We start from the raw sequence: 18,596 nt of genomic DNA, 5'->3' as shown, positions 1-18,596 counted from the left end.
CACCACCCTGCCCCGCCCTCACGTTCCGGCCGGAGCGCATCCCGCCTCCCTATTGGCTGCGCAGTGGAGAGTGGGCGGGGAGGCGGAGAGCGGGCAGTAGCCATGAGGGCGGGGGCGGAAGAGGAGCGCATTACCCGCTAGCTTTGTGACGTCACGGGGGTCAGACAATCCCTTCCATTCGGCGAGGGCGGCCCATTGGTTGCCCGGACCTGCTCACGTGACCTCGCCTTATAGCTGGTGGAAGGCGGGACTGAGTTGTACAAGGGTCCGCTGTACGCTGGGCTGTGTGGTGGTGATTGTGGGAGGCTGGCCCAGGAAGGAGTTGTTTTCTGGGCGGGCCCAAGCATCATTTGCGCGCGTGGGGTTCGGGGCACGGGCTGCTATCCCACCAGGAGGGCTTCGGCGAATCTGGTACCTCGGCGCGGGCCGCGTGGTGCGTAAGGCCCGCCTGATCGCCACGCCGCCCCCAGTATGTGCAGGTTTCTCAGCGTAGCCTGCAGGAGCAACTCCCGGCCCAACTCCAGACTAAACCGTTTGAAGTTCATCCCAACCTGCGACGTAGTCTTGAGTGCAGCTCTTGCTGTCATTCATTCAGGATAGAGTTGTAGATTTCAGGATCATTAATTCGGATATTGTCTAATATTGTTTTCCTAGATACCCCTCAGGTCCCAGGCAGAGGAAGCTAGTTAAAGAATAGGAGAAATTTAGATGAAAGAATTATTTTCCTCGTCCAATAGGTGTGTGATCACCTTCCCTGAAGGACTTTGAAATCAGTATTGCTTCGTTTGCCCTGACTGGTTACAAGGAAAAGGGATGGACTGTAGTCTGCAAAAGTTGTGAAGAGAACTGAACTTGAGAGTCAGAAAGAAGATCCTTTGAGTTATTACCAATGGTGAGATCCGTTTTCCCAACTTAAGACAGTTTTCAGCATCTGTGAGAGGAGGTTAGGCCTTGGCTCTGAATGTGGCCAAACTGAAGACATTGAGGGCCCTTCATTTACCTCCATTCACCCATACCCACTCCTTATGGGAAAGTAGCTTCTAAAAGCTTCCTCACTTAGCTCTATCCACACAGATCCCATCTTTACAGGATAATGGCTTCTAAAAGCTTCCTTTGGGATATGGGGGAGATCATTGCACTTATCCTGCCTAGTGTTAAGACAATGAGTCGACCTTGATTTATTATGTACATCTGCTGACAAGCCAATAAAGTTTATGAAGTGCTTTGGACTGGATATAAAAACTATCATGTTAGCATTACTGTGGATTCTTTTAATCCTGAATTACTGGATTTTTATGTAATAAAGGAAAAACTATACCCAAACTAGGTGGTTTTTGTTTGTTTAGCTGGTTGGTTGGTTGTTTTTTGGTTGGTTTTTTGGTACTAAGGATTGAACCCAGGGGCTTTCAACTACTAAGCCCCACAGCCTTTTTTTATTTTTTATTTTGAGACAAAATAAAATTTGAGACAGGTCTCTAAATTGCTCAGGGCCTCACTAAATTGCTGAAGCTGGTTTTAATCTTGTAATCCTCCTGCCTCAGCCTCCCTAGTGTCTGGGAATACAGGCTTGTCCCACCCACCTGGCCCCAAAATAGTCGGTCTTAACACCTGGGTCTTTCAAACTTCCTCCTCTATTCTCTAAATAAATTAAAGGAGAGTCTTTTTTTGACAAGTCCCCGGGAACTCTTGTGGCTGATCTTGATCTTCTGGCCTTCATCCTAGTTTACATAGGTCCATCTGCCTCACTTCCTCTCCTTTTTTTGCTTTTCAGATGAGCTTCCCATAAATTTTCCTTCATTTTTCTGTTAAGAACCTCATTTGTGAATCTGGTTTTCTCTTGTCTCATAGAGGCAGCATAGGATGGTATAGCATTGTAATTATAAACATATCTGGTGAGACTGCCTGAATTCCAGTCCCCCCTTTGCCACCTTACTTTATGGTCTGGGGCAACTTCTGTTGTGCCTTATTGCTATCATAGGAATCTTAAGAATAAAAGTAGAAATAATTCACGGGGCTGTATTGAGTTGCTCTGTATAACTTGCTAAGAAAGGTGGCAAGTACTATATAAGCATTCGCTGTTATTATTAAAGATGTTTCAAGTCAGTGTTATAGATTAAGGGCACCAGGAAAGCAAGAGACCCAGATCCTCAAACGCAATAGATTTTATGGTGAGATGGTATTGTTATTAAGATATTGAGTCTTAGACCCTTAGTCTGTCAATTTAATTTATATGATGAGTGCTACTACCTTTAGTCTCTGCTTTGTAAGTATGGAGATCAAGTCATTGAAGCTAAGAGTGGATTATTAAGAGTTTCTGCCTGTGGACCCAGAAATATTTATAATAGACTTCTCTGATATCTATAAACCAATGGTGGTTGTGAGTCTTCAGAATTTATGCATCCATAGCAAATGACCTCTTCACAGTTGTGACCTTAGTTGCATATACCCTTATTCCATACTGACATTGTCATTTTTCAGAGCACTTTTTAAATTCCCTGTTCAAATAGTTTTCAGATCTGCACAGGACACTCCCAACTTGTTTTACTATAGACAGCTCTTTGGTTTTATACCAGAATAGTATTAATTTTCCCATCTTATTACTAGTTCTGCATGACTATTTCTGAAGATAATACCCACACTTAAAAAACTGGCATTTGGTGGGGCATGGTGGCACATGCCTGTAATCACAGCTACTGCAGAAGCTAAGTCAAAAGGACTGAAGTTAAGGCCACCTTGGGCAATTTAATAAGATCCTGACTCAAAATAAGATTTTATAAGGGCTGGAATGTAGTTCATTGGTAGAGCACTTGCTTAGCATGCACAAGTCCATGGGTTCAATCCCCAATACCAGGGGGAAAAAAAACTAATATTTGCCCCCACTAAATACAGTCAAAGAATTTATCATCAGGATTGAATGCCAAGATATTTCTGGAGTCAGAATAAAATCTCCCAAAATGATAGCTCTGAAACAATCTTATATAGACATATAAGTTCTGTTCTCAAGTTGCAAAGTTCTATGATGCAGTAACATGCACATTATGAAGTGCCAGTCCTTCTACAGAGGTGACAACTGCTGGTACACTAGAGCAGTCTTGATTCATCTCTGGCCTGACCTTGGCCTATTTCTAGATGGAGCTCCATTTGGCCATCTAATGGGCTTACTTAAAACGGGTTGTTATCACATGTCTATCTTGTCAGGGCCAGGGCCAGGGCTCAGGCCTTTCCGTTTGGTACTTTGACCTCAGAGATTGTTTAAACCACTAGAACAACCTGTTGATCCTTTAGTGTTTGAAGTTGTTGAAAAGTAGCACAAAAACAACCCAAGATTGTTGTAGAGAAGGGACTGGCAAGGAGAGAGGAAGGGGCTTCAAAAATAGCCTGGTACAAAGAAAGCACTATGCAAAAATGCCTGTTTTGTCTACACAAATACTTTCTGTGATACTAAAAATGTTAAAGTTTTTGAATGTGACCCTTAAAATTTAGTTATTTTATTGACCTACAATAAACTTAGAAATGAGCAAATGCTTGACCAGATTGGCCTGGTGTTCTTGTGGGCAGATGAAAAGACCCTTGGCAGGGGAGGGAGGGGTATTGGAGGTTAGCTTTGACAACATGGAGATGGTCCAGTAGCCTCAGTGGTGCCAGCCAGGAAGCTTAAAATAGATCTGCATGTGGGTCTGAGATGCTGTCAGCCTGATAGTTGCTGACTTATTGTGGTCTTTGCCAAAATCAGCAACCAGAAGGAAGAGAGGCTGGTTCACCACACTCTATCTGCTATTTCCTTTACAGGTCTTTGCTAGGAACTAGCAAATAATTACCCAATAGCTAAACAATGGATATCTGCCTTCTTACCATATCAATGTTGAGTTCCTTCTTTGTAATTAACTTACTTGGAGCTATGCAGTGAAATTGACAAATTACCTACACTAAGGAAACAAAATGAATGGGTGGCTCATCTTCAGACCAGAGGCTGTTCTAGGAGCTTTAACATTTGTCTCATTCTGTATTTGAAAAGGACTCGATTTTCATCAAATTTCAAGAGTCAATAGAATGATCAATAGGAAAAATAAGTATATAAAGCTTCATTTTCTTGTAAAATTAGGGACAAGCTGGGCTTGGTGTGATGCACACCTTTAAGCCCAGCAATTTGGGATGTTGAGGCAGGAGGATCACAAATTCAAGGCCAGCTGGAGAAATTTAGGAGAATGTATCTCAAAAAATAAGGACTGGGGATGTAGCTCAGTGGTAAAGTGCACTTGGGTTCAATCCCCAGTACACCCCCACACACACCACCAAAAAAAAAAATGGGACAGAAGAAGTCTCCTGGCTATCAGGCAGAACATTTCTCTGCATTCATTGAATGTGTCAAAGAATAAAAAAGTAGGCAACTGAGGTTTCTTATAGAGGTTCAACGGTTTAGGACTGTATGTCTGTGGGCCTGAGATTGGCACATACAAATCTGAATTTATTTTCAAAAGTAGTATGCCCCCAATAAACCCATCAGAAGTTGAAAATGCATTGAATACATCTAACCTACTGAATATCGTAGCCTACCAACACAACACACTGCAGAGTGTCAGTCATTTCCTGTAGTGACAAAATGGCTGACTAGGAGCTGTGGCTCACTGTCACTTCTCAGCTTCAAGAGAGTATCATACAACATATCTCTAATCCAGGAAAAGATTAAAATTCAAAACTTGAAGTACAATTTCAACTGAACTGTGAATCACTTTCACACCATAATAAAATTATAAAATTGTTAATCAGAGACCATGGATACCTCAAAAGATTCCTGTCAATGAGGTTTTTTGTTTTGTTTTGGGTGCTGGAGATTGAACCCAGGGGCGTTCTACCACTGAGCTACATCCCCAGTCCTTTTTTTATTTTTTACATTTATATTTTATTTTATGCTGAGATTGGCCTTAAACTTGCAATTGTTCCTCATTCTTTCAAATTGCTGGTATTACAAGCATGCACCACCATGCCCAGCAGTGAAGTATTTTAAGATACTAAGGAGACATGCATGAGCAAGAGGGGGAAGGGTTAAAGAGGGAATTGGTATAATTGTCTGGTCATTAAACAATCTGGCAAGATTTTTCACTCAGTGTAATTTTATAGATAGATTCCCCAAAATACAGAAGGTATAAAGTGGAGAAAGAACTTCAGGGGAACTGAAACATGGGATGGATTTATAATAGGTGCTAAGACATGGATGCCTGTGAAGCAGACCCTGCCAGTCTGCAGACTTCTTCAGGAGTTTCTAAGTGATAACTTTAAAACTAGTAACTGTGATTTGCAAACTTCTTAAAGGCTATCTTTCTTTTTTAACTTCTAAAACATAAGCTACTCAGGTGCAGGGGCCATGTCTCTCTTATACCATGGCATATCATGTAGTGAGAACCATCTAGTCATAGGTGCTTTCTTTATAGCTCCCTGGTCTAAGTGTGTTGTATCAGTGAGAGGTAGGGGTTAGCCTGTGCATTTCACAGGAGAGGAAACTGAGTCTTAATGAGGGTAATTTGCCTCAGGATCATATTAATAGGAAGTGGTAGAACCATCTTAAGATCCTAGAGCCTTTTACTCTAGGGCACTGTGCCATTGTGACCACTATACACAATTGGTGCTCAATAATGAGTAAATGAACTCATTTTAAATGAAGAAATAGTGGCATACTACAACAGCTGAATGCTTAGAGATATATCATGAATGAATGAAGTATCACTATTTTGTTCTATTAGGTTTTATTTTAAAAGGGCTTATGTCAAAATTAGGATTCAATTAATTATAGCTTGGTGAGAACTATAGACAGTTTCACATTTCATTATGGATTTGAAGCAAACTATATCCTTATAATTGTAGGATTTTCACCACTCTTATTGTGTCTGTAACCAGCAATACATTATGTATACCTAAGTTATGGTTTTCTAGGAGAAGCAGTTGTGACTTATAAAAGTATGTTTTCCATGTATACTAGATGTCATAAATATTTGTAATTGAATGCCTCATGTATTCCATCTGCATCCTACAGATAAAACTATAGTTGATTTCATAATATGGAGTGAATAATTTGATCTATCAAAAGTGATAAGTTAGTGTTCAAGTAATTTAATTCACTTATTAATTTTTTGGTACTGGGAATTAAACCTAGGGTCTCACACCTGCTATGCAAGCATTCTACCACTGAGTTACATCCTAGTTCTTTTTATTTTGACACAGGGTCTTGCTAAATTGCCCAGACTGGCCTCTAGCTTCTGATCCTCCTGCCTCAGTCTCCCTAGTATTTTTATGTTTAAGCAGTATGAACTGTAGAGAGAAAAGTTCAAGGAGAGAAGGAAGGCAATGAATTAAAGAGAAAAGTTAATAATAGCTATTATGTATCCTATTTCTCCTAGGAATAATGGGCTCTGAGACTCTAATCAGAATATTTAGAGAATTGTGATTTTTATCCCTTCTTAGGCATCATGGTTTTTTGAGATGAGTATGAGTTGGCATCACCAGACCCGAGTTCAAATCCTACCTCTGCATTTTACTAGCTGGGTAATCTTTCACAATTTACCCAATAGTTTCTCCTCCTCCTCCTCCTCCTCCTCCTCCTCCTCCTCCTCCTCCTCCTCCTCCTTTCTCTTCTCCTCCTCCCCTCCCCCACCTCCCCTTCACCTCCTCTCTTCTCATTCACCCCCCTCCTTCTTCCCCTCCTCCTCCTCCATGTTATAAGCATTAAGGGTAATGTAAGTAGAAATGCCAAATGATGGCTGGCAAATAATACCAAATTTTATTAGCTCTTTAATTAGTTCCCTATTGCTACTTGAAACAACACACACATTAGCTTTCAGTTCTGCAGGTCAGAAGTCTGACCTGAGTCTCCTGGGCCGAAGGGAAGTGTCTGAGGTACTAGGGAGCCTTTTGTTTCTTTTTGCAGCTTTTATGTATGAGTTCCCATCAATTCTTCTCTCTTGGATCCTTTCTCTATTCTATAGCTAGTAGAGTAGCATCTTCAGATCACCCTCTGACTCTGACTTCCTCTTCTGCCTGCCTTTTGAACAAACCCTTGTGATTACATAGGGCCCATTGTAAAAATTCAGGTTGATTTCTGTAAAATAGCTGGTTAGCACTCTTAATTCCTTGTGCACCCTTAATTCTCCATTGTCATGTAATATAGACATTCACAAGTCCTGGGTATGACATCTTATGCATCATTTTTAGGGATTATTCTGTATACAACAGGGCTTTTCTCCCTTTGATATTCATTTATTCATTCATAAAGGAAAATAAGAATAATAAAAATACCTTTACCCTTAAGAAAAATATTTAGGTGGAGAACTTAAATAGGATAAGCAAAAAAATTTGATTAACAGTACAAGGAAGAATGCCGTGAGCCCCAGTATGAGACATTCAAATTTGGCTTTTGGATGAGAGATCACTTGGGTATATGAGAGCGAAAAGGACTCTCTCCAGAGTTTTGGATTGCCTGTTACCAGCAATGTAAAGAGGGTGCCCACTTCCCTCCCCAAAATGTACATGTGGATTTAAGTTGCCTTAAGATAAGACCACTCTACCTTGGTGAATCCCCACCAATCTTTGAATAACATAAAAATCTTTTTTTTTTTTTTTTTTGTACCAGAGATTGAACCCAGGGGCACTTAACCACTGAGCTACATCTCCAGCTCTTTTAATTTTTATTTTGAGACAGGGTCTTACTAAATTTCTGAGGCTGGCTTTGGACTTGTGATCCTCCTGCCACAGCCTCCCATGCTGTGTGTGCCTGCCACGGTGCCGTGGCAAAAAATCTGCAGTGAAGCCAAAGGAGGGATACCAGCAGGTTGACAAGTCTAAAATAAGAATATATGAGAAATTTGGGGATATTCATAACATGGTCTTCAAATACTTTGATGACAGTCATGTGAAAAGAAAGATTTATCCTTGGAAAATTGAAGTTTGATAAAACTAGAATAAATGTGTGGAAGTTAGATTTAAACTCATTATGGTAACTTCATGTGGTTATATTTCCAGGAAATGGAATTGGCTACTCCTTGAGATAATGGGTTTCCTGTTAGTGGAGACATTTACATAGAATCTAGATGACAGATGACAAAGAATGTGCTCACAAAGCCCTTTGTTCATGTGTTGACCATTGTACTTATATTGTGATCATTTGCATGCCAGCTTCTATCAATTATGACCTCTTTCAGTGCTGAACTCTCATACTCATTTTTAGCTTGGCTGAGGAGGTGCCCAGTATAAATGTTGGCTAGATGACTGGAGGATTTATGGATAAGGTTGAGAGTTGGACAATGGGACCATTAGAGTCTCTCCCACACTGAGACTTAATTTTCTGAACTAAGATCTGAGCTAGGATTAGAGAATGGAATTGGGATCCAGAAAGGATGTGGTAGTGGTGCATTCTGAGTGGGAACTACAGTGCAGAAAGTCCCAGAGAGGAACAGGAGAAAATCTGGAGAATGTTGGGTGAAGCACAGATGCTAGAATTGGGGCATATGGCTGAATCTTGATACTTGAAAGTCTCTAATTTTAGGGATACTGGATTTCTCACTCTATAATCAGGATGCTGATTGACATTTGACTGAATTGTGATGAAAGACAAGTGTTCTGACAATGATATAGATCATGGCTCCTTTGGGAATAACTGAAGGCTATAGCCTAAATATGGGAATAAAGAGTTAAAATACAGATCTAAGCAATGGCAGCAAGAAGGTGAAGGAGGGAAGAGATGGAAACAGACATTAGTAAAAATGTCAGGACTTGGTGGTGAGATAAATAAGGATGAAAAGGAAGAGGGGATATCTTAGTGGCCAAAACTCTGTGCATAGGTTGCCATGAGAATGGATACTTACATGGCAGTAACATGGAAAAACATTCAGAATATCCATGATTCCCAAAACCGTTTACATTAAGTTAGTGGAAATTGGCTGTTTTTAATATTCATGAACATGGAAAGTCACAAGGGTATTTGTCTGTGAAGGGCAACAGTTTTTAGAGGATGAGCTGCAGAATGGCAAAGCCTCACCCTGAGCAGCAGAGTTACATAAGTAGGCACTGTTACATGAGAGCCGTTGTAGTCCTCCGTGAGATGAGGCACTATGCATGTGTATCATCCCATTTCATTAAATTTCCCTTGAATGTGAAGGCTTAGCATGAACTCCATGCAGTGTCTGCTTTAGGGCAGTGCCCAAGGAAACTTCCCACCCATGTTAGCACTGCGGATAATTATGTTTTTGAAGTTAATTGGATTTTAAAAAAATTTTTGGACTCTGAACTGAATAAATATCTGTATTTTTGTGTGTGTGCAGGGGTAGAGAAGGAGATAGGAGGAGTTACTTAAGCTTTCAGAACCAGAATGATGTCCCAGTTATAGAATGTGTGTAATAGATTTTTTAACCTCTTTTCCTTTTTCTGCTTTATACCTCCACTCTTGTTTTTCTGTCCTCTCTTCTCTTTTAATTTATGCTGCCAAGAATTTTACACATACTTGAAAGTAGCCATAAATTCACTTTGGAACAAAGGAGAGTAAGTATAAATATATTCATATTGGTATTAATCTCTATACAGAAAGAAGCAGAAGTTAAATTAGTTTATCTAACATATAACACAAATCACAATAGGTAGCTGGGCAAGTGGCACACTCCTGTAATCCCAGTGACTTGGGAGGCTGAGGCAGGAGGATTGCAAGTTTGAGGCTTGCCTCAGCAACTTAGTGAAGTCATAGACAACTTACCGAGACCCTGTCTTAAAAAATAAAAAGGGCTGGGAATGTGACTCAGTGGTAAAGTGCCTCCGGATTCAATCTCTAGTACCAAAAATAAACAATCAATCAATCACAGGTATATTATCTATTACTGGATAACAAATCCCCCCCCTCCAAAATTATCTTGGAACAGCAAACATTTATCTCAGTTTCTAAGAATCAGGAATTTGGGTACAAATTAGTGACTCTAGCTTAGGATCTCATGAGGTTGCTGTCAAGGTGTCACTCAAGACTGCAGGCATATAGACACTCAACTGGATTGGAGAATACGCTTCCAGCTCACTCACATGGCTGTTGGCAGAATATCTCCATTCGTTGCAACATGGGCCCCTTTGTAGTTTTACCTACCACATGGCAGCTAGCTTTCTCCAATGAGTGAGCTGAGAGAAACCCAGACTGAAGCTGTCATGTGCACATACAGTCTTGAAAGTGAAATACAACCACTTCTGTGTTCTATTACTCACACATGTAAACCCTGGTAAAATATGGGAGGAAATTCTACAAGGGTGTGAATTCCAGTGGCAGGGACCGCTGGGGGCCTTCTTGGAGGCTGCCAAACACAGTGAATAAATAATGTAACTAAGCCTGCATGATGCTGCCTTAACAAAGGCATTGGATTTAAACATGCTCAGGTTTGGCACCCAGAGATGCTTCAATTTCATCTTGAAGACTAGGGAGATGAATGTCAGCAAGTGTAGTGCTATGTGATTCTAGTTTTCTTCCTCCAATCCTGCTTACAGTTGCCAGTGCCACCACAATTTATCCATACAGCCTTGTGCAGCCTCACAATTTTATTTAATTACTACTAAAGGCAAACTCTATTTTGAACCTTAAGCCCACACTAAGCAATTTAACATTTGGGTACTACTAAGGAGTTAAAATAATAGCTAACCTAGTACTATGTATGTTTACATTCTTTGAATGTGGTAGTACCAGAAAAATTGATTAGAATTTTACTTCCTTGTACTATTTAAGTTTATGGGAAATTTCTATGTTTAAAGGATTAAAGTTTTTGATGATTCTCCACCTCCTAAGAGGAAATTGTCATTGTAATGGGAGAACCCATAAAGATATTTTTTATGGAACATGTTTTTACTGCATTGCTGAACTGTAGCCAGATTTCATCAGGGAAATAGATTAGAGATGATGTTATTTGGTTTCAGGGAACTGTGTTTGGGTTTCAGACCACAAATCATGACTCACCAATAAATGACCTGGATAAATGAATATAGGGTCTCGTTTGCTACTGGCTATCACGTGACCTTTTTATGATTCTTATTGTATTTTGTATCTGGAAATTCTATTTTTATTTGAAATGTGTATAAATCAATGTCACCATAATGTTTGAACCCAACCCCAAATCAATATCTTAGCTGAGAATTTTTTTGAACAGTGGTGTTTACAAAATATTACAATTTCAGTTTAAATTCTATTTGCTTATGGCTTTTGAAAGTTCTTATAATTTTCTTTATGCCTCTTGGACTTCCTTCCAGACCCTGCTGTGGTATGCCAGTTTGGAAATAAGGTGATCAGTTTTGTCTAGGGAGAGAGCCTTATCCTAACATTTGACTGACTTATCTGCAAATTAATTTGAGAAGTACATTAAGCTTTGTATGATATTCTGCAAATGGAGAAAAGAGTAATATTCAATCTCTATGCCTTTAAAAACTTGTAGTATAGCTGCTGGATGAACATTAACCAGAATAATGATGACTCTATGTGAAATCACAAAATGCTTGAGAAGAAAAGAGGTAGGGACTACTTTTGCATGGTACTGGAGGGGACAAATGTCAGGGAAGACTTTTACTTGGATCTGTGGTCCCCAAATGATCTCAGGATAATAATAGAATTTTCACTGATTTTGTCAGAGTGAAGGGTGGTGGGGGAAGGAAGCAGTGATTAAAAAAATGTACAAACTAAATCCCACAAGTGAGCTTTTTGATTTAAAAAATTAGCCTGGGCCAAGTGTAGTGGTGCATGCCTGTAATCCCAGGGGCTCAGGAGGCAGAGGCAAGAGGATCAAGAGTTCAAAGTCAGCCTCAGCAAAAGCAAGGCACTAAGCAACTCAGTGAGACCCTGTCTATAAATAAAATACAAAATAGGACTTGGAATGTGGTTCAGTGGTTGAGTGCCCCTGAGTTCAATCCCCTCTACAAAATCATCATCATCATCTTCTTCATCATCATCATCCTGAAATTATATTACTTTACTTTATGAAGTCATAATAATAATTTTTATTATAGTGTTTTCTTAATTGCAAAATGAAAATTGGCAGCCTCATATCAGTTCACATTTTTGTGAATTCATCCATTTGATGGTCCTTCAAATCCAAAAGATTAGGAGCCTCGTTATGGATGATTACTTGTGAGCTGGGGTTAGAAGAGACATACTCCTGCAGAAAGGAGCTTCTTGGATTGGCTGCCAGCTGCTTAACCACATCTGTATTAAGAGGAAATTAATTTGCAAGAAAGGAAAAATTTATGCTTCCTTTTTACAACTGGTTTTGAATGTTTTTCTTGTATGCATCTAGGAGAGTGTTGGGGGCAGGTGAGAAGCAAGAGAGAATATCTATAACCAAGTAGTGGAGAATGTGAACTGTATATGGAAAGCAGTGTTGCCAGAGTGGAAACTGATTTGGGGAGAACATTCCCCCATAAAATCTTACACAGTTTAAATAAAGTTAGGCTTGATGAATGTAAGCTTTCCACTTGTTTCTATGTGTTAGGTAGAAAATAAAATGAACCTTTGTATTTAGGACAAGTTTTTGCAAGGGGAAGGGAGAAAGAGTGAGCCATTGGATCTCTGTGTTAGCAAATCGCAGTAACAGAATCTTTAACTGGGCCACACTGAATGCTGGCTGTGCCCAGTGTCCTCATTCAACTCACCTACAGTACAAAGCTTCTCATCTATTTGCACGTGGATCCCTCTCTGGAATTGAACTATATTCATAATTTTAGGGAATGTGTCATCTCTGAAGAAGGGTTCAAGGAGAACCACAGAGACTTTTTTTTTTGCTGGTTTTTATGCTTCTTAAACTTATTTTTATTGTTCTTATTAGTTATAATTAGGATGTATTTTGACATATTATACATATATGGAGTGTAACTTCTCATTTTTTTATTTTTTAACTTGTTTTATTAGTTATACATGACAGTAGAATGCACTTTGACACATTGTACACAAATGGAACACAACTTCTCATTCCTCTGTACATGATGCAGAGTTACACTGGTAGTGTCATCATGCATGTATATTGGGTAATAATGTCCATCTCATTCTACCATCCTTCCTATCCCCATATCCTCTCCCCTCCCCTCACTCTCCTCTGCCTGGATCTAAAGTTCCTTCATTCTTCCCTACCATCCCCCCACCCATTTTGGATCAGCATCTGCTTATCAGAGAAAACATTCAGCCTTTTGAATTTAGTGAGACCCTAAATTGTCTTATTTCACTTAGCATGATATTCTTACTGGCAAATGCCATAATTTCATTCTTCATTAAGGCTGAGTAATATTCCATTGTGTATATGTACCACATTTTCTTTATCCATTCATCTATTGAAGGGCATCTAGTTTGGTTCCATAGTTTAGCTATTGTGAGTTGAGCTGCTACAAACACTGATGTGGCTGCATCACTGTAATATGCTGATTTTAAGTCCTTTGGGTATATGCCAAGAAATGGGATAGCTGGGTCAAATGGTGGTTCCATTCCAAGTTTTCTGAGGAATCTCCATACTGTTTTCCAGAATTGTACACCAATTTGCAGTTCCATGCAGAGACTATTAAAAGGCTGAGCAGTATCGAAGGGATTTTTAAGAAGATTATAGGGATTCCTCTACCACACCTCAGGGGTGGTGACCTTATTGGCACTCAATCCGTCTTGAGTTTCTCCCAGCATAAGCATTTTCAGAAGTGATCGAAGATTTCCTTGAAAGTTTGCCAGATAATAGTTGTAAATAACAGGCTTCATCTCTACTGTGCACTTGGATACAATCACTGTGTAGGGCCAAGCATGAGGGCTCTGAGGTCAGACATGCTCCATTTGAATCCTTGTTCTACCTCTTATTCCTCTTACAACCGTCTAGTCTCAGCCTTGGTAAACCTCAAATTCCTGCTGTCTGCAGTAGAGATAATGGTTCTTACTTTGTAGGGCTCTTGTACATAAGCATATGGAATAAACACAAACTACTACTCTTCTTATACTTTTTATTTCTATTATTGCTGTTTCCTTTCTCCTGTCCCCTCTCTCTTCTTTGAATCTGGATGGTCCAGATTCATGTGAACTATTTTCTTTAAGATTCTTTGCAAGTAAAGCATCTGTACAAGAACAAAAAAATCTGTCAATGTTTACAGGGCAGATCACTTATTTTGACTAACTCATATATTTAAGCAAATTAATCAAAACCTTATATTTCTTTCCAAGTCATGCAGATACATAATGTTAAATATTTATGCAAATTATACATTCTATCAATAATCCTTAGACCTCCATCTCCCCATGACCTTTAGCAAGTCAGCAATGGAAATTTTGGATGGGGGTGAACTAGCCAGTGATGATGAATGAGTCTACTTAGTTCCTGATTTGCAAAAAGTTAAAAAAAAATGTAAAAGAAAAAGAAACATGTTCTTCAAAAAGTAAAAGAAACATGGCCTCAAGGGGTGCAATCATAACCTGATATGGCACACTGAGGAATGTGTTGAAGGCTGTCTGCCCTGAAATGACCAGCTGAGCTGTTGGGTTGAGAGACTAAGAAGGCTCCTTTTATTCTTTTCATAGGGCACAAGAAGCATATTTTGTAACTAAATTAAAAATAGGTGGAGGAGTCCCAAGGTTACATTTTTTGTTGTTGCTTTTTGTTTAGAAAGTTTGTTGGTGAGGATCTGGGGAAAAAACTACACTCAGATGTTGCTGGTGGTACTGCAAATTGGTGCAACCCTATGGAAAGGGCATACTATAGTTATGCAGCCACTGTAGTATGTTTATAGCAGTCCAATTCACAATAGCCAAACTGTGGAAACAACCTAGATGCCCTTCAACAGATTAATGGATAAAGAAAATATGTTATTTATACCAATGGAATATTCCTCAATGGAATATTCTTAATGAAGAATAAAATTATGGCATTTGCAGGTAAATGGATGGAGCTGGAGAACATCATGCTAAGCGAAATAAGCCAAACCCCCAAAACCAAAGGCCAAATATTTTCTCTGATATGCGAATGCTAATTCACAGTAAGGGGGTGCTAGGGAAAAATAGAGGTACTTTGGATTAGGCAGAGGGGAGTAAAGGGAAGAGAGGGAGCATGGAGGTAGGAAGGATAGTAGAATGAATCAGACATTATTACCCTACGTACATTTATGACTACACAACCAGTGTGATTTTTCATCATGTACAACTAGAAGAATGAGAAATTATACTCCATTTATGTACTTGTCAAAATGCATTCTACTGTCATGTATAACTAATTAGAACAAATTTTAAAAAGTTGGGAAAAGTTGAGTTGGACTAACGTGGGAGAACATTGTTTTTAGTTATTTATTCATTCAACCAATAATCATTGTACACCCGATGTGTGCCCCATATTGTCCAGGACATTAGAGATAAAACAGGGCAAGACCTTGTTCTCGTGGAACTGGTTGCCTGGTAGGTAAAATGATACAGAATGAATTCTGTAGGAATTCTACAGTGACCTTGCCCTTTGTGGCATAGGGACTCCCTGAGGGTTGACCCTGAACACTGTGTTTAATGTTTGCTGAGATTATCCAGGTGCAATCAATGACACATGACTGCAATCCCAGCTACTCGGGAGGATAAGGCAGAAGGATCACAAGCGCAAGTTTGAGGCCAGCCTTGGTAATTCAGCAAGACCCTGTTTCAAAATAAAAACTAAAAAGGGTGGAGTGTAATTCAGTGCTCAAACACTCCTGGATTCAATTCCCAGTACCTCAAAAAAAAAGTAAAAGAAAATTCCCTGAGACTTAGGGGTGTGTGTGTAGTTTTGTTACACTGATTACTAAACACTAACTTTCCATTAAGGCAGAATATTTTTGACCTTTCAAAACTGATTTTTGTGGCTATGGAGATCTATTTTTGTCTTGCTTTCTCAAGTTCATGTTCTTTGTGGTAGTCAGCAAGGAAAATGCCACAATAATAGAATAAGTTTTATGTTATCTGTGATACTCCCACTTTGACATGCTGTAAAGCAAACTTTTGATTTGCCTAATGTCGTTTTGTGCTTTAACCTACCTAGGGTTTGTTCTAATATACTTAGCTTTCACTATGCCTTCTTAAGTTTCAATGCCAATTTTAATGAGGATTAGCAAGCTTGGATGAGATGAAAACCCAGATAATATTATACATGCTGGCTGATAAAGTCATGAAAATGACCTTCTGATTTCTGTAAGCTGGTGGTTTATAAAGGAGGAGGGTTGGTTTTAACCTTAACCCCCACCTTTACCCCTTGTTTAAAAAACAACATGTGTTAAATCAAGCACAGCATGTTAGGTATACATTTCAGCTGTAGAATAATATATCAAGTCAACATTTTTTTTTTTTTTGTACTTAGGGTCACTTAACCACTGAGTCACATGCCCAGCCCCCTTTTTAAAAATTTATTTATTTATTTTGGAGACAGCGTCTTGCTAAGTGCTTAGGACCTCATTAAGTTTCTGAGGCTGGCTTTGAACTTGGAATTCTTCCCAAGCCACTGGGATTACAGGTATGTGCCATCTCGCCCAGCTTGTTTTTAACTATGGATATATTATATTACACAGTTTGGAATAACTATTCTCTTACATACCACCCTCAGTTTATTCATTAATTATGCTAGGAAAAAGGTATGTTTACAATGGGAAGATCTGGCAGATGTCAGTATAACTGATGCCTAACATCATCAATAAGGGTGATTATTGGCTGGCACTTTTCCTGGTGAGATGCAATGGGTATGTTCAGAACAGATTAGGTAAACTTATTGCCAAAGAATGTCTAACCTAAATCTGATTGTGAGGATACAAGCAGACAAATTCAGATTACAATGTAGAGCAACTGGCTTGGACTCTTCAAAAATGTCATTGTTGTGAAAGTAAAACAAAATAAATATATAATAAATAGATAAAAATGATGGTTGGATAACTGGATGCTGGGTTCAAAAATGAAGGAAAGGACATTTGAGGTGAAGGGATGGAGGAGGGAAGAAAATGTGAAGGGAATTTTGGGGTCAATTGAAAAATTTGAAGATAGTCATTTTTATTAGATATTACTTTTGTGTTCATATTGAATTCCTTGAATCTGGATGTTAGAAAGGATAAATGAATACCTTCATTCTCAGGATATAACTGCTGAAATATTTAGATGTAAAATGCAACTTTCAAATGGCTCAGGAGGAAAGTATATACCCGAATGGAGAGGAAGACAGGGAAATAAGCAAGGTGGCAAGATGTTAGCTAGTGAATCAGGATGAAGGGAGTATGTGTACTCGTGGAATTGTTACTTAAACTTATCCTGAAGGTCTCACTTTTTTTTACAATGGTAGAAGAAGATAGCAAAAGTCTATTTGAAGGAAATTATAGAAATCTGGAACAAAGACAAAAGATGTGAGAAAAATAGAGCGGAACAACTTACACATAGCTTCAGAAGAATAAAGTCCAGGACAAAGGACAAGAGTTCTGGAAAGGGAATCACAGTGTTATGGTCCCCTGTCTCCTCTGCCATCATCAGCTAGGTGCCCATGGCCTGTTTGCCTAAACTCTCTATTCATTTCCAAGTACTGCTGTAACAACATGCCACAAACTGGGTGACTTAACGCAGAAATTTATTGTTTCTCAGTTATGGAGGCCAAAAGTCCAAAATTAAAGTGCCAAATGGCCATGCTCTCTCTGAAACCTGTAGGGAGGCATCTTTCCTTGCCTCTGGCTAGCTTTTGGTGGTTGCCAGCAGTCCTTGGCACTCCTTGGCTTATAATTGCACTATTTCAATCTGTGTCTCTCTCTGTCTCAGTGTTTCTTATAAGGACGCCAGTCATATGGGACTAAGTCCACCCTAAAGACCTCATCTTAAGTTTTATCACATTTGCAGGGAACTTATTTCCAAATAAGGTCACATTCACAGGTATGGTGTTGGTCAGCTTTCTGTCACTGAAACAAAATACCTGAAATAAAAAGGAGGAAAGATTTATTTTGGCTCATGAAGAGGTTTTAGTTCATAGTCAATTTGGGTGAGAAGTAAGGCAAAACATCATTGCAGGAAGTGCATGGTGGAGCAAAGCTGCTACATCTTGGTGGCCAGGAAAGAAGAGGGGGGCTGAGATAAATAAAATATATCCAAAGACCACCTCCTGGAGCTTGGCGCTGGGGTGCACACCTGTAATCCCAGTGTCTCGGGAGGCTGAGGCAGGAGGATTGCAAATTCAAAGCCAGCCTCAGCAACTTAGCAAGACCCTGTCTCTAAATAAAATTTTAAAAAATGGGCAGGGGATGTGGCTCAGTGGTTAAGTGTGCCTCAGTTCAAACCCTGGCACCTCCTATTAGCATCATAGGCTGGCTGCCACACCTGTAGCACATGGCCTTTGGAGGACATTCAGATCCAAACCATAACATGTAGGGTATCAAGGGTCAAATATATCTTTGTGGGGAGACACAAACTCATAATATTCTCTTTGTTTCTCCAACTCCCAATCATATAGGGGAGGTAAGGGAGTTGCTGAAACAAAATGAACTCTGAAATCCCTTCAGCTGAGTCTGAGATTCTTTGTATCCAACTTCCACTTTCACACATTAGTCAGCTTTGGAAAATTAGAACCCAAGAGAGACTTGGTGAGGAGGGGCTTTCAGGTCAT

The sequence above is a fragment of the Marmota marmota genome, unplaced genomic scaffold, assembly GCF_001458135.2.
Source record: "Marmota marmota marmota unplaced genomic scaffold, marMar, whole genome shotgun sequence".
Classification (NCBI taxonomy): Eukaryota; Metazoa; Chordata; class Mammalia; order Rodentia; family Sciuridae; genus Marmota; species Marmota marmota.
This window is presented reverse-complemented; position numbering follows the sequence as displayed.